Source organism: Pteropus vampyrus, unplaced genomic scaffold, assembly GCF_000151845.1.
Source record: "Pteropus vampyrus isolate Shadow unplaced genomic scaffold, Pvam_2.0 Scaffold121, whole genome shotgun sequence".
In the NCBI taxonomy this organism is placed as follows: domain Eukaryota; kingdom Metazoa; phylum Chordata; class Mammalia; order Chiroptera; family Pteropodidae; genus Pteropus; species Pteropus vampyrus.
In genome coordinates, this window is record NW_011888902.1 from 2,758,361 (window position 1) to 2,782,647 (window position 24,287).

Consider the following 24,287-nt stretch of genomic DNA (forward strand, 5'->3'; position numbering starts at 1 on the left):
CGTCTATTCCAGTCTAGAGCCCCTATCCCATCACCCCATCAGCTCAGAGGTTCTCAACCCTGCCTGCAAATTAGGATTCCATGGGGAGGGCAATGAGCAAGAATATCATCAGAAAAAAATAAAACACATCCCTATTAGAGAATAAGAGATTTATTTAACAAAAGTTTTCATAGACATTAAATTTTCCAGAAATGCACCACTAAATCAAGAGAAGACGATCCTTCGTTATTCTACAAAACTTTGCTTAAATAGAGCATCGTGGGTTCAGAAATACATTAGTCCTGTGTGGCTGCTGCCAAAGATGAGACGTGAGGGTCTGAGTGAATTTTCATTAGTGATTGGGCGGGACTCACCTCACTGAAGTGGAAAAGGGGACGTGAACCATCATTTGCAGAGAGCTTCCTGAGCGGGGAAGACAGACCGGAGCCAAAGAATTTAATCACTCTAATTACAAAGTTCAAATCTCGAACCACCTTTTTTGGAAATAAGCTGAATTACTTTTCTGAGCATTTCCAACTTCATGTTTAGCTGGAAAGAATTTCAGTGGTATCTCACTGAAACTCTACAAAGGACAGTTACTGTACGTATATTACAGTGGTCACTGTACATATATTGCAGTGGTCACTGTAAATAAGTTTAAAGACATAGCAAAGATATTAACTGTTTTAACAAATTTAAAATCAAATATCATGTAATTAGCGGAGTTGTATGAAAGAACATTTTAAGGATTACATTTTAAGGATTTTAAAAATATATTATTATTCTCCTGTACATACACACGTGTACTATATATTATATTTACTATGTGTATATACTATGTGTATATGTATATTATATATGCGTGTCTGTATATATTTTGTCATTCAGCTAATATTTATATATTAAAAGCTTGTATCTGTGCTGTGAAAAATGCATTTTTATTTTGTTTGGGTTGCCTATTTTTTTCTGACAAATGCAATATTTTATTGTTTTCTTGGAAAATCAAGGTCATAGATAGTTTACATTTCATATGAAATGCGCACCTTTCACTTATCACGGTTCACCTTTGAATAACATCACACCCACTTTACAAGTAACTTAAGAAGCTCACGGTAGCATTTTCCCAATTTCTTCTCCAGTCCTTTGTAATATCATTGTCACTTATTTTCCAGTTTTACATATATTATACATGCCACACTACATCATTTACTTTGTTTTATGCAATCACTAGTATTTGGAGTAATTAGAAAATGAGAAAAAAGTCTTTAATATCTGCTTCCTGTTTTACTATTTTCAGTGCCCTTAAGTAGATCTGCGTTTTTAAGTGACACTTTTCTCTCTTGGACTTCTGGACACTCTTTACCATTTTTCGTAGTACCTGGTGAATAAATTCTCTCAGCTTTTTGTTCGGGTGAAAGTATTTTCATTTCTGAAGAACATTATTGCTGCTTCAGGATTCTTGATGAATGGTGGATTTTTTTTTTTTTTCAGTATTATTAAAATATCATTCCTTGTCTTCTGGCTTACATCGTTTCTGATGGAGTCAATTGTTATCTCTGTTTCCTGGTCTATAATGTGTCTTTTTTTTTTTTCCAACTTTTGTGGGGATATTGTTTTTGGAATTTTTATCTTTCTCATAGTTTTCAAGAATTTTATTATAACATGTCTCTTTGTAGTTTTCTTTGGTGTTTGTCTTATTTGGAGTTCGTTTGGCTGCCTGGACCTGTGTGTGTATAATTTTCATCAGGTTGGAAAAATTTTGAAGCATTATTTTTTTAAATATTTTTCTATTCCCCCTTTCTCTTTTCCCGGGACTGAAATTTATGCATCTGTTAGAGCTTATCCATCGCGAGGGTAACCAGAAATCTGCTTTTTCATACTGACTGCACTTCGATTAGATTCTAAACAGTGCAAATGATATACTGTTGACTTTCTCAATTTTGTCGTCTTCCTTTAAAAAGCATTGAATTTTCATTCCTGCAGCAGTTAAACTATTTATGGATTCGCTTGATTCTTTTGAGTCTTGTCGGTAAGCTTTGTTAGGTCAGGACTTGGTTCAGCCCTACCGCTAAGGTGTGGCTTTTCTGGGATCTCTGCGGGATGTTCTGGATATTTAATGGGCCTTCCCACTATGACGAGACCAAATTCAAACCCTTCTCAGCCTGTGCATGCTCCGGCCCCTGCTCATTCTTTTCACGGCGATCATTTCCCTCTGGTCTCATAGAGTTCCATCCTAGCTTCGAGGGGACTTCTATAGAGATTTCTAGAACTTTCTTTCTCATTGTCCTTTTTCTCTGGTTCTCTGCCCTGCAAATTCCAGCTCTCTCAGCCTCTCTTCCCTCTGGTCTCGGTCCCCTCGGCTCAGCAGGGTGGCTGTGCTCGGCGTCAGCTCCTGCTTCCTGTGCTGCAGTCGGGAACATGGCTTCTGACTGAAAACCAGAGGGCTCACATGATGCTCCTTACTCGTTTTCCACGTCTCAAGAATCACTATCTTGTGCTGGCTCGTGTCCAACATCGAAACACGTTTGTTTCCTACATTTTGTACAGATACACGTTGTTTATGGCAGGAAGGCTGTTCCAATACCAGTCATGACCGGAAGCAGAAGTGAGTTGCCTATTAATTTTAATTTTCCTCTTATAGTTCCCCCAGAAACATATCGTAAAACAGTTTTCTCCAGCCTCCTGTATGTATGACTCTTTTTTTTTTTTCTCCTTAATCCACCCTCTGTTCCCTACCACCTGCCAAAATATTTGGTCTTCAAAGTCTTAATAAATACCAGAAACTGAAAGTATTCCCCGACATATGGCAGGATTTTAAAGTAGAAGAGATGTTTTTCAGGCTACTCTGTCACTGCTCTCCTCCAGATCCTTCCATGTGAGTTATTTCGACCCTCCCCTGACGAGTAAGATTCAGCTCCTTTGTCGGACTGTCATCGTTCCTCATTTCTCCACTTTGTTGCAGTCGTCTGCAGTTGTCCTTGGCATGTTACCCCAGTTTCGATTAAGGTGATTGCTCTGTGTCCCTCGTTATACGTGAACGAGACGAGATTGTTATAACCCATTCGAACAACAGCTTTTATTTCTGTGTTCCTCATGCCTCTGCTATGGCATTTTCACACAGGAAATGGTGAGAATCCACCCTTACTCATCTGCATACTGCACTGTATCTTCTAAGTGGTCATGTCCAAGTGCATATATAATGAAACACATATTATTTTCCTTGTGTTTGTCCTCTTTCGCATCTGTTATTTTCACGTGGAGGTATCTTGATACTTCTGAAATTATGTGCGTAGATAGATGGTACCGTTTGTTATTTTTCTTTCGGCATAAAAAATATTAGCTAAAAGAAGCTACTGAGTCTTATAGGGCTGGAAACTATTGATTGATGTAATACAAATGAGTCATTGCTTTCCATGATCAAAACATTGACCAGAGTGAAATATAAAGGTGAAGTAGCTATCCTTCAGGAATTCATAGTTTAATAAAAGAGATTTGCTGGAGCGTCATCTGTTTCGTTCACTAGACTATTCCTTGTTCTTGGAACAGTTGCTAACACAGAGAGGGTGGTCAGTAAATGCACCTTGAATTAATGAAGCTTAATAAAGGACAATAGCTTAATAAAGGACAATATAGCTTAGCTCGAATAGCTTCGTAAAGAACAATAAGTAAAGAATGACCTAATTGTGGTACAAACGAAGTAGTGTAAGAATTTAGAAGAGTAAACTGTCAGACCAGAAGTGACCACAACAGGTCCCTTGCAAGCAGGGGCTTCTCAACTTGGTCCACGATGCCTAAACCAGATTGGCATATGGGCAGATGACAAGGGCGTTCCAAAGTGAGGGGACAAGCAAATGGAGAATGACCTGGCATGTTGAAAGAATGATTAGTAACCAAGTTTGTCAGGACCTTAGTAATCAAGTTCAAGTGGAAGCGTAATAAGAGATGAGACTGGAGAGTTAGCGCTGGCCAGATAGTAGAATGAACTACACCGCAGACAGGAAAACCCGGGCCTCACTTATGACGCAACAAAAACAATGCTTTAGAAGATTAATCTTGCTTCAGTGAGTTGAGCAAATATGATGTCAAGGGACAAGACATGACCCCCAGGAACTTCTCCTCATCGAAAGCCCACCAAATATGTAAACCACAGAAAAATTTCCCTTTGAAACCAGTAAAACCTCAGGATGACATTATTATTTTTAATATCCTGTACCTGCGATGAGAAAAGAAAGATAAATTAGATGGTATTTATGTGATACGTAAGTTTAAGAAAAAAGATAGATTGAGTGTTTGAAATCAAAGAATAATGTAATAGGATGTTAAGGAATCTTCTCAGTAACTCGAGCTTCTCTTTCTCTTCATTCTTCCTTATAGACAATTTTAATATCATCCAGGCATAAGGCGCTGGGAGCTGTGCAAAGTCACAGCTAGTTTAAGCTTCAAGAAGTCTGTCCTAGAACATTTTCCTCAGATAGTCTGACTTTGCTATTAATAAAAAACATCTGAAAACACACGACTGGCACAAGAAGAATGTAAGTAAATGAAGTTTACTATTTTTTTATCTTTCCTGGATGCTTTATAATTTCTCCTCAGTAACTAAGACTCAGATTTTTTTCATCCGCTTTGGCTGATTAACCCCATACATTTTGCAGTAACCTGTGGAGAGAGACAGACTTCAAACTACGAAGATATCCTACGCCTACCTTCCTGAGAGCCGAGGGGTCGCTTGGCCTCTTGAAGTTCGCCACTAAGACAACTGCCAACACCATTTTACTCATCGGAAAGCCCAAGTAGCAAGGTGGCGTCCCCCTCCACAGACCGAAGCTGAGATGACACATTGAGGCTGGATTAGAAATCACACCGGTCAGAGGTGACCGAGAGCCCAGGAATCTTGTGGCACCACATTCGGTCCTTGGTGCACACCACAGAAGTCCATTATGGGCCTCAGAAACCCCCTGGTTCCTTCTACTCCCACACTCTATGAAAATAATGACTAGTTCATGCCCAAAGATTAAAACAGCCACAGCATGAAACGACTTCAGTGTTCCTCGTGGCGTACTTATTTGCTTAAGCCGCCTTCCAGAATACCCTGTCCGTCAGAGTTCCAGGCAATGCTTAAAATGTATAAAGTCGCTAAGCTTTCATGTCTGACTATTTTGACTTGGTCCCAGACTCTTCCTCTAAGTGGGGTGTGATTTTTATTTTCATTCTTGCTCATATAAATCATACCTTTCTTCGATTGGGTGTCTCCTGTTTTAGCTATGGTAACCAGACATAAGACTTCTTCCGAACCCAGGACAGAGGGGCGGGGGCGGGGAGGTGGGAGATGCAAACGCTATTAAGGTTGTTGGGTTTTTTTTGTAAATCAGAAACTGGACAAATAAAATCTGAACATTGAGTGGGTAAGAGAAATAACCAGCATCCTGTGAATGGATGGGGTGGCCATTGAGATATTAGTTCTGATAAACCAACTCTAATGAATCTTTGGTTTTGAAATAATTGAATTATAATCGATGATTATTGTTATGTTAGAAGTACAGTGATAGCATGAACAAACAATATGGAAATAATACCCTACAACCTTTGCGTCATATCCTCTCTCATCTCTTTTGAAAGAAATACTAAAGTGAGTTATTTCTTGATGTCAAATGGAAGAAAACAGTATAGAATCCAAAAGTTCGAAATATTGTGAATCTGTAAAGTAGAACCTCAAGAAAGCATGATGGATTCCATGAATTAAGTTCTTTAGCCTTAGGCTTCATCTACGATATTATAAATAACAAAAAATATTTCATCTTTCTTGAGCATTTACTGTGTGCCAAGTAAGTGCTTTTCATGCATTTTTATCACTTAATTCTTTCACCATTTCATTACGTAATCCTGCACAATTTACAGATACTGAAACTGAACCCGAGAATAGTAAATAACTTGCCTAAATGAACCAGTGGGTGGTGTGGCTGCGGCTCAAAACTAAATCCTTATTCTTAAGCGCTGTGCTATTTTGCTTCCTTTTTATATATTATGGTTAGATTACAATACGATTTTAATCCTATCCCTAAATAAGTGTTTTAAAAGAACCCTGCTGAATTTTTAATCATCTGTTTAACAAGACTACATTTGGTTGCAAGCAGCATTAAATAAAACTTAAATGACTTAAACGAACTGAGGGAGGTTCACTGTCTGATATAACACGAAGTTTGGGGTAACTGGCTGCTGAAGTAGGTTTAATAGCTTGACAATGTCATCAAGGATGCAGGCTCTCTCTGTCCATTCAGCATCCTTAAGACTGCATCCTGGAGAAGAACGTCATCTCAGGAGTGTGCATCAGGTCCACGTTCGAGTTAGGAAGGCATGGAAAGGCCAGAGCCAGTGACATCTATTTTTTTCTGTTAGAGAATGGACAGCTTTCCGGATTTCCCAGAAGACTCCTCTTTATATGCCACTGCTCAGATCTGTGTCACATGACTACACCTAACTGCAAAGGAGGCTTCAAAGGCAGCCAGTACTTTTGTAAGTAGAAGTAGGCAGGGGAGAAGGGGGTCGGGGATGGGCATGGAGTTGGCCAACCAACAGCATCTGCCAAAAGGAGATATTCAGAAAGAAAGTGTCTTAGTCAGCTTGGGCTGCCCTAACAAAACTACATAGACTAAATGGCTTAAACGACAGACACTTATTTCTCGTAGTTTTGTACACTGGGAAGTCCAAGATCGCGGTGCCAGAAGGTTCAGCTCCTGATGAGAGTTTTCTTCCTAGTTTGCAGGTGGATGCCTTCTTGCTGTGTCCTCATACAGCAAGGAGAGAAGAACCTTGTCTGTGCCTCTTTCATGAGGGTGTTAATCCCATCATGAGGTTCCCATCCTCAAGACCTATCATATCCTAATTACCTCCCAGAAGTCCCACCTCCAAATACCATCACATTGGGGATTAAGGTTCCAACATGTGAATTTTGAGAGGGAGACACAAACTCAGTCCAAACAGAAGGGATTATATAATCAGTACATTATAACTTTAATTAACTGATAATAGAGTTATTTTAAAACATATTTTTATTTTACAGACAGAATCTTATGGAAAGCCAAGAAATAGTTTTTGTTTTGGTAGCAGACCTGAGCAATACTTCTGTGCAGGCGTGTGTCCGAGACACACGGAGTTGAGAACATGTCATCTGGACCCAGATCTCTCGACAAGTACGGAGAAGGGATGGAGACATATTTCAGGTTAATATGCAAGTAACCATAAGGTCATATATGATGCATGCTAGGAAAGAGTGGCTAGCAAAATGTAGACTTCAGAGGGAGAGGAAGTTACTTTACACTGCAGAAAAGGGTTTGCCACAGAAAAGAGCTATTTGCCTATTTTGTAGAAAGTGGAAAGAGAATCTTTTAAAGAAGCTTGGTACATGTATACAATGGAATATTACTCAGCCATAAGAAGAGATGAAATACTGCCATTTGCGACAACATGGATGGACCTCGAGATAATCACGGTTTTCTAATGGTAAAAGCTCAAATACTATGACAACTATGACAAAGATGTGTAAGAGATAAAAATGCCAGGATGTTCAAATACACCCAAAATGGCTAAATGGATGAGAATATGCCGGACAGTGTTTAAGCCGTGTGGCATTGTCAACAGCGCACGGATTGGCGTATTGGAATTTCCAAGTGTCTGGATGAGAGCATTCTTGGTATCTCTTGATGTTTAGATATCACCATTGGACACCTGTCTGGGATGTTCCTCTCCCTTAATCATCCCATAGGTTTGAGATTCTAGGGTGCTCGGGGACTGAGAATCGTTTGGTGTGTTAGAGAATCACATAACATTTTAATTATGCTTGGAGACAGAGAGACTCAAAGAGGGAGGCTAATTAAGAAACATAAATAAACTAGGAGTTCTGCTTTGCCTCACATCCTATCATCATGGTTCAGAAAACTGCTGATCTTTATTATAAGTCAAAGAAGCAGCCAGAATCACTGATTTAGAAACAAGACTAAAGGCTGTATGGAACATATAAAGCGAAGAATTGAGGCCACTATAATGTTATTATAATCATCATTTTATTGTACATTTACTTTGGTTATCATAAAAAAAAAAACACGCACTAATTATGGAGCAGACATATATCATGTGCTCTGGCCATATTCCATAAAAAACGTTATAACATTTTTTCTTATTTAATCCTATATTAAACATATGAATAGATACTCTCATTACCTCCATCTGATAAATAAAGAAAATAATACTCAGAGAGGTCAAGTGACATACCCAATCTTATGTATTCATCTCTGGATACTTAGCAGATACTAACAGCCGTTAAGTGGCAGAGGTTGCTTTGAGTCATGACTTATCAGCCCCCTAAAGCCATGTTTTTAACCATTGAATGAACTTTGATTTTCTGTAACCCAAAGAAAAGACAAAAGAACTCTGAATTTGAGAAAGTTTTGGCAGATTTCAGGTCTAGAGAGGAGTATGTTAGAAACAAATAATTACATGTAAACATGTTTGATATGGAATAGTCAAATGCACATTGAGCCTGTCCCATGATTGGATGAATTTATCAATACAGGTAACCAATACTATATGTGAATGCTTGTTTTCATAACGGCATAATTAGCAGTAGTAAATATCCATCTGTATGCAGGGTTTGGCAAACTTTTTCTGTAAGGTCCATAAAGTAATTCTTTCAACTGTGCGGATCATGGAGTCTCTGTCAAAATTATTCACCTCAGCCATCATGGTGTGAACGCAGCCATAGACTATAAATGAGTGAGTGAGCGTGGCCGCATTCCAATCAAATTTTATTTACAAAAACAAGCAGCTGTGAACTTGGACCAGGGTCTATAGTTTGCCAACCTCTGTGTGAGAGGCTAAAATAATTCTATTTCATTGAGAAGCCTCTAAAAGAGTGCTACATTTTAAGCAAGAAAAAAAAAATAGATGAATTTGAGTTTTAAGCAACCTGAATTTCATGTTTATAAAAGGAGGTGGTCAACGTGGTTTTCAGTTTTAACTTTCAGTATCGGTAAACGACAATTAGTAGAGGGAATGGACTTACGTTAAATGACGAAAGCATTTAGTGATTAATAAAAAAGAATGTCTTAGCGGTCAGATGAACTAAACATGGAAAGGTACTTCAGAGGTACTGTTAGTACACAAGTAATGTTTAGCAGAACCAGAGGAAAGCTCAGTATCAACGAATCTGTACACATTTACCTTTGCAAGTCTTGTTGGAGAAATACAAAAATAAGAAAAGAAAGTGAAACAAAAGAAACTAATATTAGAAAATTAAATGTATTTAGTTTGTGATAAATTATTATGTAATTATTATTGATTAAAATTATTTATTTGTTAGTATGGAAAATAACTTCTGTAATTAGAAATGCTTAAGTGACTTCTACGATTAAAAGTCTATATGGTAGCCATCTCTAGAGATAGCAACGAAGAAAAAAGATCAGGCGCGATGGATTTAGACTTTTAATCTGAAATCATGGAATGGATTCATATAAACTCTTGAAATTAGTTATAGTTCTATTAGCTCTCACTTCATAATTTTCTGAAGTAGGCACCACACATATACATACACACATATATACACACACTGTATATATGTAAATATATATATATACACAGTGTGTATACACAGACATATTTATATATGTATATATATGTACATTACTTATTATTCTCTTTATATTATATATGTAGTGTATGTATTATATATGCACATATAGTATATATTGCATATTTAACATGTATATATATAGTATATGTAATGTGTATCTACACATATATAGTATATACATATAGCATATGCAGTGGATATACACATAGGTGTTGCCTTCCATACATATTGCATTTTATTGGATATATACATCTGTATTACATATTTACACTATATAGAGAATGGAGGCAATAAGTAATGTACAGATACCAATATTTCCATTTCATTTATCTCATTAGAGCTTCACATCAACAGTAACACCAATAAGGCAGAGTAACTTGAGCAAATATAACAAGTGAATAGATAGTAACTTGAGCAAATATAACAGTGAATAGATTTTTAATGGAGGGGCCAATTATCCCATTACATACCTGTGCCTAACAGTTGGGTGTCTGATGCTTCCGTCCTCCCCTTCCCCAGCAGATGACACAGAGCGAGAAAACCAGGACTCGCATCCAATTCCAACTCATTTATCGTCTGTAAAATACGGGAAAAGTCGGTGAATTGGTAAACGAGACTTTTGTAAGCATGCATAACATTTTCAATATTTGATGGCAAAGGATTTCCACTAAGCTGTCATGGGAGTTAATAAATCAACACGAACCACTTACCGAAACGTTTTCATGGGTCCTGTGGAATTCTAAGCAAATATCGGGTTTAAGAATGAAAAGTCAGTTATATTTTCGACGTAATCTAACGTTCAAAGAAGTGTAAAAGATGCTTAAGTGTTAATATTTTATGTTTCCCTGCTCTCAGCAGTAATTGCAGCCCATTAAAAAGAATGCTAAGCCATAGCTGTTAGCACTGGCATAGGCCCAAGGAAGCCCTGAACCTCAGCAGAGGGGGGTTAATTGCTACACGCAGAGGTAATTTATTAAGGAACACTGAAGCCCTGTGTAGTCCCCATCGTGAGGCTGGCCGGCACAATCTGACGCGAATGTTACACGTGATCATCAGGGCCTTCTCGACGGCGCCCTTCAGAACTAGCTAAGCCCAACAGAGAGGGAGGCAGAGGGGGGAAGGAAAACCTCGACACCGTTTTTCTCCCTGGCTCCCATAAACTTTTACTTGGTGCCCTCCAGTCTGTCGCCCCCATCACCGGGAAAGGTGGCTGCTCCATAAAATTCTCGGTGGCTGATTGAGAAAGGCTCACGGAACTATCAGGTCGAAGGGCGGCTTCGACTATTCCGGATTGGCCCAGATCTGGTGCTTCGGCACCATTCCGAGTGCCAAACTTCATTTTCGCCATGTGTCCGAAGTGATGTTTGCAGAACCTTATCACGCCGAACTAGGCCTTCATTTCCACCACAGTTCGGGCCGTTAATGGGCGGCTTGTTAAAAATCACGTGCGGAGAAAATGACAGCCCCGCAGATCCCTTGCCAATTTCGGTTTCGTCGTCGACCTTTCGGGTGCCTTGTCGTGTTTCTGATTTCTGTCGGTGGCAGAAAACAAGCAAACAGGATCCAAGAGCAAGTGGGAGGGCAAGGTGCCTCTGAGGGGCCATTTCACCGAAGAGCTGACACCGAAGGTTTTCTTGGCTGTCTTGACAACAAATGTGGGGCTCTCGGAGGATTAGAAAAGGAGAATTCATTTTACTTCTTTGTCTCTCTTGTGAACATCTCGAAGAGCAAATCGACGTGGAAGGAAAATTCCCTTGGAAAACAGGGTAAAGAAGCAACAGTGGTTTCTGTAAAATGCGCCATCGATGCGTTCCAGCTTTTTCCACTTTGTAGCTTGGTCCTATAGCCATCTCTGGTCGAACCCTCCATAAAGGGGTGTTTATGGAGTGCTCATTTAGCTCCTGGCACTGGGTTAACGGAGATGACTGCAGAATACCAATGGCACATGGCTCAGCCCAGCCTTTACAGACTGTTCGGAATCATAGGAAAGATTTTAAAAAAAGAATTTATGGGAAACAACAATTTAACAGCAACTGCAACGGGAATGATGGCGGAGAGAGAGCAACGCAAGCAGAGTCCGAGGCGTCCTTTTTCATCTCCCCGCCGAGGCCTCTCCTGCTTCACTTTTTACGTCCTCCTGCAATTATTTTTCTGTCACCCAATGGCCTCTTCTTTTCCCTGATCTGCAGGTGCCCAGAGCCATTATCTGCATCTTTCGCCACCCACTTTACACCATCCTAACTTGATTAAAAATATGTCTTAACACTTGGAGTAATTCCCCCCTAAAACCGGCTCATTTCTTCAGTGTCGATTGGCTAGGTGTTTGGGGGAAAATACCCATTAAACTGGTTTCCACAAAGTTGTAGGGGACTTAAGCATCCCCCCCCCTTTCATCCTTCTCCTCTTCAAATTTTCCATGGATGGTCCAGATTTGAAATTTTTATCCTATTCTATGATTACACCCTGGCCATGCATCAGGTGATTGGGCTGCTAAGTCTACCCCAGGGGAGGGAGCCAGGGAGGTTTCTTTCTGAGTTCCGGAGGACTCTCCATCCCATCGTCCCCTTTTCATCTACCACCAAGTTCCATTACTTTCCTTGATCCTCTTCTATTTAGAGTTTGATGTGCAGCCAGCTGTACTTGATGGAAAGGGAGAGAGGGGACACTTTTTCTATAGAGCAAAGTGCACGTCGTGTCCTAAGTCAAATGAGCGTAACGCTCGTTCTGCTTTCCAGTGCCCAAGTGGGGGGAGTCTCGTGTGCATGGGACGCCCCCAGAAGACAAGGCAGGAATGGTTCCTGTTGGAGAGAAGGAAGCTCGAATCCCCAGCACGCGGATCCACGTGACTCCCTAGTATCTTCAAGGTCTTTTCTGTTCTCCCATCTTTCCTCTCTGTCTGGAACTACAAATTCTCACCTTGGCCATTGTAATTAACACTAAGTATGGTGATGTATATCTATATCTTAAATGTTATTATTTTAGAAAGGTAACTTTTAAGTTTTTTCGGTCCATTTTATCATTCTTTTTCCATCACGGGGCCTTCGGATCAGTAAATCACACAGAGCAGCCTCTATTCTGGATTATTTTTCATTTGTCCTTCATCCTAGGCGGATTTGAAAGTCATGAAAGATCACTGTGATGTGAGCTCACACAATGAAATCAAACATATACACACGTGAACACACACACACATTTCCGAAGGTTAGAGTCTCTTTCTTTTCCCCCTGATCTTTAAAGAATGTCTGTGTTGGATCTTATTTTCTGTGAGTATTCCATTGAGGGGTGTCTTATCTTTTTCATCTCGAAGTTTATCTTGGAATTCATCTAAAAGGAATTATTTCGGTCATCAAGGTCAACACCTCTTTTCTTTCTCTTTTCCTCGTTTTCAAGTGTCTTTCTAAGGAATTGGAAGAAAACGCAGGCAGATGAGTAGTTAAGTAATCCCAGAGCTGTGTGTGTCACTTGGACCAGAGCCAGGCACATGTTAAGGTCTTTACTTGCCAAAAACACACTAGAGACCTCTTAAGCAATCAAGAATTGCTACATGTGTGCAAGAACTAACATCTCGAACACAATAGAAATCTGTAATTCAATTACCCCTCTGTTTCCAACTTCATTTGCCCACGGAGCATCTCGACATGCTGGAGCATGGGAGTCCAAACTGGAAACTGCCCAGTGCTCCCTTTGTGTGGACGGGCAGCGAGGTCGCTCCTTCCGCTTCCCAAATGGGCATCCTGGGGAGGGATGGAGGACTTGGCTCTGTATTCAACAAGCCCTGGGGAAATGAGAAGGAAGAGAAGGGGAAACAACAGAAAGAGCAAAGTCACTAAACAAAGGATGGAGTAGAATCAGGAAGATGAGAAATAGTCATGACAACAAACCAGAGAAACTCAACGGTGCGCTAAGTTCTGTTGCTCACAGAGTTCTCTTAGGGGCACTGGGGATTGGTCTTCAAACAAAGGGGCACTTATCTGCATGAGATAAGGACTTATTTTTGCTGTCGGCATCTGTTCTATTTAGAGGGAGATTAACTACCTCCAGTCCTGCCCCCCTGCAAGTATTCTACTTCTGCAAACGGGATCCTAAAATACAGAAGACATTATTCACTATCTGCTCATGATATGAGAAGTACAGAAGGTATCTCTCAGCAGCTTTCCTCACATTTATTACAGTGGGCCAGATCATTTTCCATAAAAATGAGTAACACCCAGCAGGAAAAAAAATGTATAGAATGTGCTGATCTTGAACGCAGAGTATTTATATAATATATTTTATCACCCATAGACCTTACAGAGCTAGGATTGTCTCCTGGGATACACTGTTAATATTTCAAACTCTGTATGTGCCAAATGAAAACAAAGGTTGTTTGAAAAAGTAAATACGGTGCTGTCATCTTTCCTGGCACGATACAGATGCAGTGTATTTAACTAGAGTTACTAGAAAAGACTATGCTTTTTTTTATATAAGATGTGGCGATATTATGCAAACGATAAATTCTAATTAAATCTTTTTAAGTCCTGTGTGTTACTCGGGGTTCTTTTGATGGCAAGTGACAGAAACCTAAGTCGAATTAATGTAGAGGAAATTTATTGGTTGATGATGAAACATCTCAAGGTATCAAATCAAGGTTTAAATAACCAATTTATTGGAAGGATGCTGCTAGCCCTTCAAAACAAAGGGAAGCAGCGCTTTAAATGGCGAGGACCCCCCTTCTGCATCCCTTATCTTCGCTTTAACGTGTATGTTGGCTTTTTTCTCTTTTGCTTCAAATTCCTTCCACAGTGCAGGAAACATGGTCCTAGGCTTCCCACTTCACAGCTTTAAGGACAGAAAAGGTTTAACCCTCTTCCTTATTCCCAGCTGAGATATCTAGGTGAAGGGTTCTGACTGACACTGCTATGTCAGGTGCTCATCCTGTAGCAAAGTCACCCTCACATCAGACTATCAGAATACGCACCTTCCCTGTGCCCGCCATGCCGCCACCAAATGGTTAAGATCTAGGAAGGTGGCAGTGAGCGCTCTTCCCTTCCTGTCGGTCCACCCGCCTCTTTGAGTTTTCATTTTCCTTCTCTGGACAAGAAATGCTGACCCATTGGATGAATGAATCTTACATTCATTATGCCGAATGAAAGAAACTTTGAGCAAGAGGCCAGAGTATATCATTTGATTTTATGGAACTCCGGAAAAGGAGAAGCTGTCTTATAGCCTTGCCAGACATTTGGTCCTCTCCAGAACATCCACGGAGACATCTGGTCCATGCCTAAAGTTCCCATGATTCAGTAGTCTTACCCAAGCGCCGTTTGGTGACATTTAGGTACCAAAAGGACGAAAACAGAAGTCGTCAGTCTTTCCAAGGTCTGCCTCATCAGTCCCAGAAAATCATTTCCACTCATTCTCTTGGTCAAAGCAAGTCATAAGGCCATCTGTAATTCTGGAGGTAGGGAATCAGACTCCACTGCTTGACGGGAAGGGTGGCCCACATGAGGAAAGATGGAGAGAGTTGCTGGTGGGCATCTTAACCAACACACACTGTGCTTTGCCATTCCTTTCTTCCACGTGTTATAAATAATTAAGTTCAGGGTCCATCAGACCCAAAGATGCAAGCCACAAAACGAGGGACTTATTTGTTTATCCATTCATTATGCATCCTAATAACAAGTATGAAGAATCTATATTCCAGGCACACCAAACCCAAATACCCTAAGACAGACAGGAGACCACCCAGTGCCTGGAGCTGCCCATTTTCTAAGGTCAACCAAATTATATGAAGAAGACTTCCCATTTACCTGGATTTTAGGAATAACACAATACTTCGAAGGTCAATCAGCCTTTCCTCTGGATCTAAGAGGAACTTCCTTATACTCCATCAGCTGGATTAGAATCTTTTCCCTGTTGAAGGAAGACCAAGGAACAGAGTAAATAAATATAGACCAACAGCTGTTTGTGGAAATAGGGCAAGACTTTTTGAAAGATGGATAGAGGTCATTCTTATTCCATTAATTATTCCATTATGGTCATCTATCCATTCCATAAATATAAATGCTTACTCTCTGCTATACCATAAGTATTTCTATTTCCTACCTTCTCTTTAACGTTAATAAAGTTTCAGGCTCAGCCTTCTACTGGCACATGTTGAAAGACATGACTCAAATAGTCTTAGCCCTGATAAAGGTTGGGACTGGGAGCAGGGAGGAAGCACAGCAGGAAGGGTCCAAAGCCAGCATATTAAGACCCCTTTCCTTCAAGTGTGCAGTGCCCTCCTCCGGGGCCACTGACTGTACGGAGTCCCCAGTGGCCAGCTCTGCCAGGCCTCTTCCATCAGCTTGGTGCCTCTGAGCCAGACGAACCTTTTCTTTCTCCCCTTCTTTCTCCAGAGGGAGATGAAACTTTACTGATTCTATGGCCCAATCTCTCTAGGATTAACTGAATCACAAAAGGATGTTAAGGATTGACAGCGCGTCTTGTGCTACCTTTCCAAGAGACTTTTGCATTTGGATTTTTGGAACTGAAGCAAATAATTACAGAGGCATAAAGCTCTAAGGGAGTCGGGAAGAGGCACAGACGGGGACATAGTAGGGCTGAAGTCTTATCCGCAGTCATAGGGCATATGCAGCTTTTATCTGCATAGCAAATCTATTTGGCTATTCAGAAAACTCCACTCATTTTCTCCTAGACGGTTTTTTTTTAATCTTGCTGAATGGGTGGCAAGATACATATCAGAAAAGAGGATTTGATTCCTTATGGAAGCAAACCACAGAAACATCTACCCCAGTCGGAGTCGTTTACTGTGGAAATCTAGGTTCTGGGAATTGATCAAGACCAAGAGTCAGAGGGGGCACAGAGGTCAAGGTCACTGTGACACCACATGGCTGGGGTTCAGCTAACTGCTGGGATGTGGGTTTCCTTTAATGATGTGGAACAGACTAATAAACAGAACATGCTGTATTTTGGAAAATGAATGAGGTCCAGTACTGGGTGACTCTTGGATGGAATGTGTTAACCCTCACCTGAGCCATAAATGGGACCTCTGAGGTTTCTCGTGGAAATTATAATATTTGTGGATTCAAAAATAGAGAAGTGGTCAAATCTTAGAAGCTGACTGAGGCTGACTCACTCTCGTAGGGACTTCTCAGGCTGTGCAAACGAAGTGCTCGGTCATTGTCGGGACTGGAAAGCCCTTAAGTGGGCTCTGAGGACGGCTCTTCGGTTTCAGATCCCGGGGACCCCGAGGAAATTCGCTTCTCTGAACCTTTGTTTCTTCTGTTTTAAGCGGGCATGTCAATAAGAGCACCTGCCTCACACGTCGTGAGAAGCGGAAGGAGGCTTCGGAGCACTTCGAACAGTGTGTGTCGCCTGGTGAATGCTTGGTCAGAGTTTCTCATCATATGTAAGCATTGTAGCTCTTTGTCATGCTCACCGTGCGTAAGAGAGCTGAACCGACGTCGCCAGTGATGATGACTACACAGACACCTACCCAACATTGCAGTGGGCTATGTGCTCACTTGCATCGAACTCTTGCAGTAGGAGACTTACTTTCCTAATTATGTGGTCCAGGCCTTGCATCCTCTGGGCGCAGCCAGCAGTGAGGGAAGGAGGCTCAGCAACGTGCCGCGTGATGGAAGGAGATGGGCCAGCTCTCGGGCCTCTTCCAGTCAAGACCACGTGGTTTGGGGAAGTGAAGTTTCAGATGCAGGTGCCAATCTCCACGTGCCGACACCTCCCGTGGTTAACGAGGCCTCAACGCATTTTACAAAGGCCTTTCCTTGGGGTTTCCTAGCAACACTTTTTTTCCTAACCCAACTCTGCAGCACGAATTCATTCCAGGAGTGAGTGGCTGCGTTTCATCGCCAGGTGGCCCAGGTGTTCTTCTATCTTAATCAAAGTCTTTTGTGTGTTCCTCATGGCTGCTTAGCCAGAGCGTATGTATTTTTATAAAGTGGGCAAATGCAATGATATATAGAACATAAACTGGCAAGTTGCAGCGCCAGGAAAACCCCAGGCAGCCCCAAGAAACACTGTTAAAAACACAGAGCTTGACTCGAGAGGACTCAGCAAAAGCTTCCAACGCAGGCACACACGTTTATTCATTCTGAAAGTGATCTGGGTATCTTCAGGGGGAACTCAAAGGCAGGATGTAGTGTCATCGATACAGTGTCGGTGGGCAATTTTCTCCAGCTGTGGCCAGTCTCATCTGACCCTCTGGATTCAGAGAGAGAAGAGGAGTCTCTGTCAATTTGAAGTTGGAGAGAAATAAGCATTGACAGTTGTGAATCGATAAATAGATCGGTTAAAAAATGTTAAGTCCATTGACAAAACTTCGACTTCTTCATTCAACAAGAAAAGCACATTTTCATTGAGAAGAGGCCATGCCCAGCCCTCACCTACATGTCAGGAATGCAGCTAAAAGCCCCCTGCCTTCTCACAGCCATAATCTGGTAAAAATCACGACTAATAAACAAGCACAGTAGTCCCCAGCTTATCCACGGTTTTATCTTCTGCGGTTTCTGTCACCCACGGTCAACTGTGGTCTGAACATATTAAATGGATAATTCCAGAGATAAACAATTCATACATTTTAAAATCCACGCAGTTCTGAGTAGCGCGATGCAATCTCACACCATCCTGCTCTGTCCTACCCAGGACACGCATCACGCATTTGTCCAGCATCACCACACTGTGCATAATTCCCGTCCGTTAGTCATTCAGTAGCCATTTTGCTTATCAGATCCACTGCCACAGTACAGACGTGCTGGTGTTTCAAGTGACCCTCATTTTATTCACATAACTTTTATTACAGTATATTACTATCATTGTTCTATTTTAGTATTAGTAGTAGTATTGCTAGTTTCCTGCTGAGCCTAATTTGTAAATTAAACTGTGTCATGGGCATCTATGTCTAAGAAAAATCAGTATATATAGCATCCAGTACCATCCGTGGCTTCAGGCATCCACCAGGGGGTCTTAGAACATGTCCCCAAGGATAAGCAGGACTGCTGTACTCAAATAAATATATCGTCCCATTTCAGATAGTGCAACGGATCAAAATGAAACAGGGTGAGGTGTATCGTAACAAGTGGCCGGGGAGGGCAGAATGGATGAGTCAAGTGACATCCCTCTGTATATTGATAAAGTCAGACTCGACTCAGATGCGTAACGATTTGACTTTGGGTCCAAGGTAGGGAAGTAGGAAATCGGTAACACGGTGGCTTCCGCGAAAGCCAGCGCTAAAGGACTTGTAGAAGTTTCCTTTAGCCCAGTGACAAACTCCCCTTTATCTGTTTATCTCCAGAAGCTGAGAGGCACCCGTCCCCAAGCAGCTTGAGAACTGGCCAGTGGGAAACCATGACGATGATTTAAAAGCTTTGCTAATCCTTCGATCTGCGGAGTCAGTATAAATAGACCGTGTTTTAAACGGTAAGCCAAGAAAACCCAAAAAGGTGGAAAAATAGAGAAGCTAAAAATAAATGACTAAAAGAGAAAAGTTCCTGTAATTTTAGGTTTAAAATATGAGGTTGAGTAATCAAGGAAAGTATTTTTACTGCCTTGTCAATATTTTTCCTGGAAGCCCGGATTCGTAGACCTTCCTCAGATCTTTCGCGTGCGTGCTTCCTGGCCTTAGGTGTCTCTGACCACAGAATAACTTCATCCCTAAGAAACAGAGCAAACAGGAACTCTGCGGTCTGAGTGTGCTCCACCAATAAGTAAATATGAGGATGTATATTAAAAAGGTTCAGCGCCACAGGACAGATCGTTTGGGCCTCTTTGAGAAGTGTTTCCCCCACAATGGAATCCTTCGCAGGAAACTTTCCACGCATTAGTAGAAAGCCCCGCTTGCCCAGGGTGATGGCGATCAGATTTTCTGCATCATTTGTACCCTCGTCTAGTTTAATATTCAACGCCCTGCTGCCACGCCGGAAAGCATAAGAGAGCTTGAGTTGAGTCCTCATTTATTTACCCTTCTGGGGGAAAAAAAACACTGGTTTTCATCTCTTCGGAGTCCGTGGCCAGAAGCGGGAGGTCATAACTGGTGAGCAGAGTTGAAAAGGGGGAAACCTTAGCACGAGGGCCTTCAAATGCACATAACTCCTCGGTCCCAGCTGGGGTTTTACGAGGCATTTGCCCAAAGCCCTGCCGTTCAGGCGAGGGGAACAGCACGTGGTTCGGTTGGCGGCCGGCCGGGAGCTCTGTCTCTAACTGGAGCAGGCTTCCACCGGCTGATTCATTAGGACCCGCTGATCCTCGGGTTTAGCACAAATCCGTCACTTCAATAACTGGCACCCCCTAATCCGTGGATCCTTGATTATGGGACGCTGAGTAGAATGTAGGTGCTGGAAACTGTCAGGGGAAACGAAGAGCATATCAGATGCCCATACATCACCTTGAAGGCCACGGATACAGTGTGCGTTTTCCAGCCAGACGTGACTAATAGGTCTTCAATCTGGACTTGGCCAACGTGCAGCCAGCAGAGCTAACAGAGAGGAAGACTCACTCTCTCTTCCAAAAAGGGCCAGTGTGAACCAATATCTCCTTTTATCTGATGGCTCTGAAAGATCGCTTGGACATGGAACCTCATAATTTTACTCCAGAATGGAAAAAGTAATATCACTCTTCTAGATTGTTTGGCAAACTTCTGACTTCATCAACAGCCAAAACTTCCCGTTAATTCGGTCAGACCAGTCATTCAGGCAAATAAAAGCAAGTCCTTCTTTAAATAGCAAGTAGCAACTTATCCCCAATTTATCGTGTGGGTTGAAAATATTAACTGCTCTGAGAAAGCATTAGATAAATCTATTGTTAAGCAACCTAACATAGTTTCTCATGGAAAACCCAGCATATCCGAAAAACGTCCTTAACGAGACTAACAACAAATGGGGCAATTGCTACATTTTTATACATAATGGCCCCAAATCCAGAACACAAAGATAAATATGAGCTTCTTGACGTTCTTGAGTTTGATATGAAGTGGGCGAATATAAATGAATGAATGATCAGCTGAGCATCTGTCAGTCATGTCGATGTAATGTCATTTTTATCCTTCATGGGAACTAGCTGAGACTACTACGGTCTACACCAGCTCATCCTCAGCATCTGACACATCCGAGGCATTTCTTCCTCCAGAAAGGCAGAAAACAGTAAGCAGACAAGCAAGAACGTTTTTCCCACAGTGTCCTGAGTCTGGTCCTGTTTATCTTTCCCCAACGATAGAAACAGATGTGTTTTTCGTGCTTACAGTTTCCCAGACGCATCGCTCTAAAAGGCTGTTCGAAGATGTTGCTGGTTTTTGGAGCAGTGAGGGCTTTGCCAAGTTCATTACTCGCCTCAAGACAATACGATTTCTGAGTGCAGAGTCCACCCTCTGCAGTAGTTGTTTCATTATCAAGAATGCAGTTGGGGTGCTGTTGTAGTATACTCTGATCACAGAATCTCAGCAAAGTGGACCTCTAAACAGGACTTAAGAGTACTTGGAAGCACTGGGTAGCGACAGCAGAGACCCAGTGCTCAGAATCAGTGCTTAAACCCTGCCATTGCCCTGGGTCAGAACTGATCCCAACGCCCCATGCAATAGACGCCATCTCAGGTTGAGGTCGCGTGTCCCTGTGATGAGAAAAAACAGAGCTAGAATCTGGGTAGAAAGTAGGCAAAACCTGACAGTCACACTCTAGTAAAAAATCTATTTTGAAAGAAGCATCTTTCCTCTTCCCTAAATTATAGCATTCTTTCACTAACTGTGCTTATTTCTTCCACTAACTAAAGCCTTAACCAAGAAGGCATACATTTCTGTCTTTCTAACTCTTTGTACCAACGTGCTGAGCAACATAAACTGTATGAAAATTTCAAACTTGAAGCTGTGTAGGACTCAACATTTAACAACAATGGTACTTGGTTTTCAAAATCACACAGAACATTCGGCAAGATCGACTATATTCTGGGCCATAAAACAAACATTTCACAAATTCAAAAGAACAGAAATCACACCACGTATGTTCTCGGATCGTAAAGGAATTAAACTAGACATCGATAACAGAAAGACATTTGAAAAATTCCTTAAATATTTAGAAATTAAAGAATACACTTCCAAATAAGCCATGATTCAAATCGAAGGTATGGAGGAAGTTTTTAAATACTTTAAGCTGAAGAAAATTAAACTACACTATAGTGACATTTGTTGCATATGAAGAAAGCAGGGATTATAATTTGCCCACATCGGGAATGAAAGAAGAGATATCACTGCTCACCCCACAGGCAAAAGAATAACAGAGGATGCTACAAACAATTCTATGCCCCCAAATTCAGCAATTTAGATAAAAAGGACTTATTCTTTGAAAGACGCAAACTACCACAATTCTTTCAAGATGAAATCAATAACCAGAACAGTCCTTTATTAGTCATATATTACAGAAATTGAGTTTGCAACTAAAAACCTTTACATAAAGAAAACTCCAAGCTTGGATGACTTCACTGGGAAATTCTAGCAAACATCTAAGAAAAATATTCAAATTCTAAACAGCTTCTACTGAAAAACAGAAGGCAAAGAAATACACTCCAACTCATTTAATGAGGCCATCATTGCCCTAATATCGAAACCAAACAAAGACATTACAAGAAAAAAAAAAAAACTACAGGGTAATATCCTTCATGAACGTAGACACAAAATCCTCAACAAAATATAAACAAATAAAATCCAGCAATACGTAAAAAGGTTAATATGTCATGACCAAATGGTGTTTATCCCAGAAATGCAAGGACTGGCTTAAATTTAAAAAGCAATAAATGTACTTCATTATGTTAATAGACTAAGTAGGAAAAACCCTATGATCATTTCAATAGAGGTAGAAAAAGTATTTGACAAAATTCAACACATTAGTGATTTAAAAATCTCAGGGAAATAGGAATATAAGAGACTGTCCTTTGTCTGATAAAGAATATAAAACAAACAAACAAACAAATAAACAAACAAACCGAGCAGCTAACTTCTGAATTGTTTTCTCCTTAAGATCAGGTTCAAGGCAAAGATATCCTCTCATTAAACCTATTCAGCATCATACTAGGTGTCCTAATCAGTGTAATAATTCAATAAAAAAAAAAAAGTATAAACACATTAGAAAAGGGAACAATAAAACTGTCTATTCACAGACCACATGATTGTCCATACAGAGAATCCCAAAGAATCTACAAAAAAAAAGATAAGGGAACTAATAAGTGAGTTTACCAAGGTTACAGGAAATAAAAGCAATATACAAAAATCAGTTGTATTTCCAAGACTAACAAAAACAGTGTGAATTTAAAGTTTAAAAAAAATTACCACTTACAGTAGTACCCAAAGAACAAGATTCTTATCTATAAATCTACTTAAAATTTTTGAAGATCCGTCTGCTAAAAAGTAAGAGCATCCATCAAAGAAACCAGAGAAAATCTAAAGAAATGAAGAGATGTAACTTGTTCATAAATTGCAGGAGTCAAGATTGCTAAGATATTACTTCTCTTGAAATCACTTTGGATATTCAATGCACTCTCAATCAGAGTTCCAGTAGGCTTCTCTCATCTTCACCACATTCGATCGGCCAGCAAGGTCTCGTTGGCATTGCCTTTAAAGTGTATCCTGAACCTGTATATAGTCAACTGAATAATATACCCCCAAAGTTCTCCACATTCTGACCTCCAGAACCTGTGAATATGTTACATTGAATGGAAAAGGTACCTTGCAATTATGATGAAGAATCTTGCAATGAGGAGATCATGCTAGATTATCTGTGTAGACCTGATGTCCTCCTAAGAAGTAAGAAGGAGGATCTGAGATCAGGAAGAGGCATTAATGGTAAAAGTGGAAGCAAAGGGAGAAAAGGTTATGAGATATGGGGCCATGAGCCAATGCATGAGAAGACTCTAGAAGACTCTAGAAGACTCTAGAAGATTCTAGAAGCTAGAATATGCAAAAAAAATAAATTCTCTGCTAGAATCTCCAGGAAGAACACAAGTCGGCCAACACCTTGATTTTCACTCAGTAAAACTAATTTCAGACTTCTGAGCTACAGACATAAAAGATAATTAACTTGTAGTATAAAAACCACTACGTTTGAGATGATTTGTTACAGCAGCAATAGGAAACTAATACACCATCCACGTTCTCCATCTCCACTGCTTCTACCTTAACTGAAGGGCACTCAAGAGCATAGACTGCCTGTATTTGAACTCCAGGTGTGCCATCCCAGCATCCTGTGCCTCAGCCATCTCATTCAGTGCGTTGCTGTACTTGAAACGCCTGGATCAGTGCTTGGACTGTTGTAAACATTTTATAAGTGTTTCTCATTGTTACTTCTGTAATTCAAGATTCCGATATTTATAGCCTGAACCACTTTAGCGCTTAGCTGGTCTCCCTGCTTTGACCTTTTGCCCCCGTCATAATCTCTTCTTCACACAGCAGTAAGACTGATGTATTTAGAACACAAAGTCATGCAAGCCCCCTGATGATAATCCTCCAAGGCCTTCCCATTGCAATTAAAATTAAATCCGAAGTTCTAAGTAACGCCTACCACCCCAAAATGACCTGCTCCTCATCTCGGTCCTCTCCATGTCACTCGCTCTCTGTGTCTCAAACACAGCAAACCCCTTTCTGCCTCAGCGCCTTCTAGTGGGACGATGCCCAGAATGCCATTTTCCCAGGTTTTCACGTGACTGACACATTCTC

The 24,287-nt window shown here is 40.8% G+C and overlaps 1 long non-coding RNA gene across 1 annotated transcript; it reads left to right on the forward strand.

Moving 5' to 3' along the window:
• Positions 1-4,367: 4,367 nt before the first annotated feature.
• On the forward strand, positions 4,368-5,016 carry LOC111743757. Its single transcript, XR_002781855.1, has 2 exons — positions 4,368-4,511; positions 4,632-5,016. It is a non-coding gene; the product is annotated as an uncharacterized LOC111743757 (long non-coding RNA).
• The last annotated feature ends 19,271 nt before the right edge of the window (positions 5,017-24,287 follow it).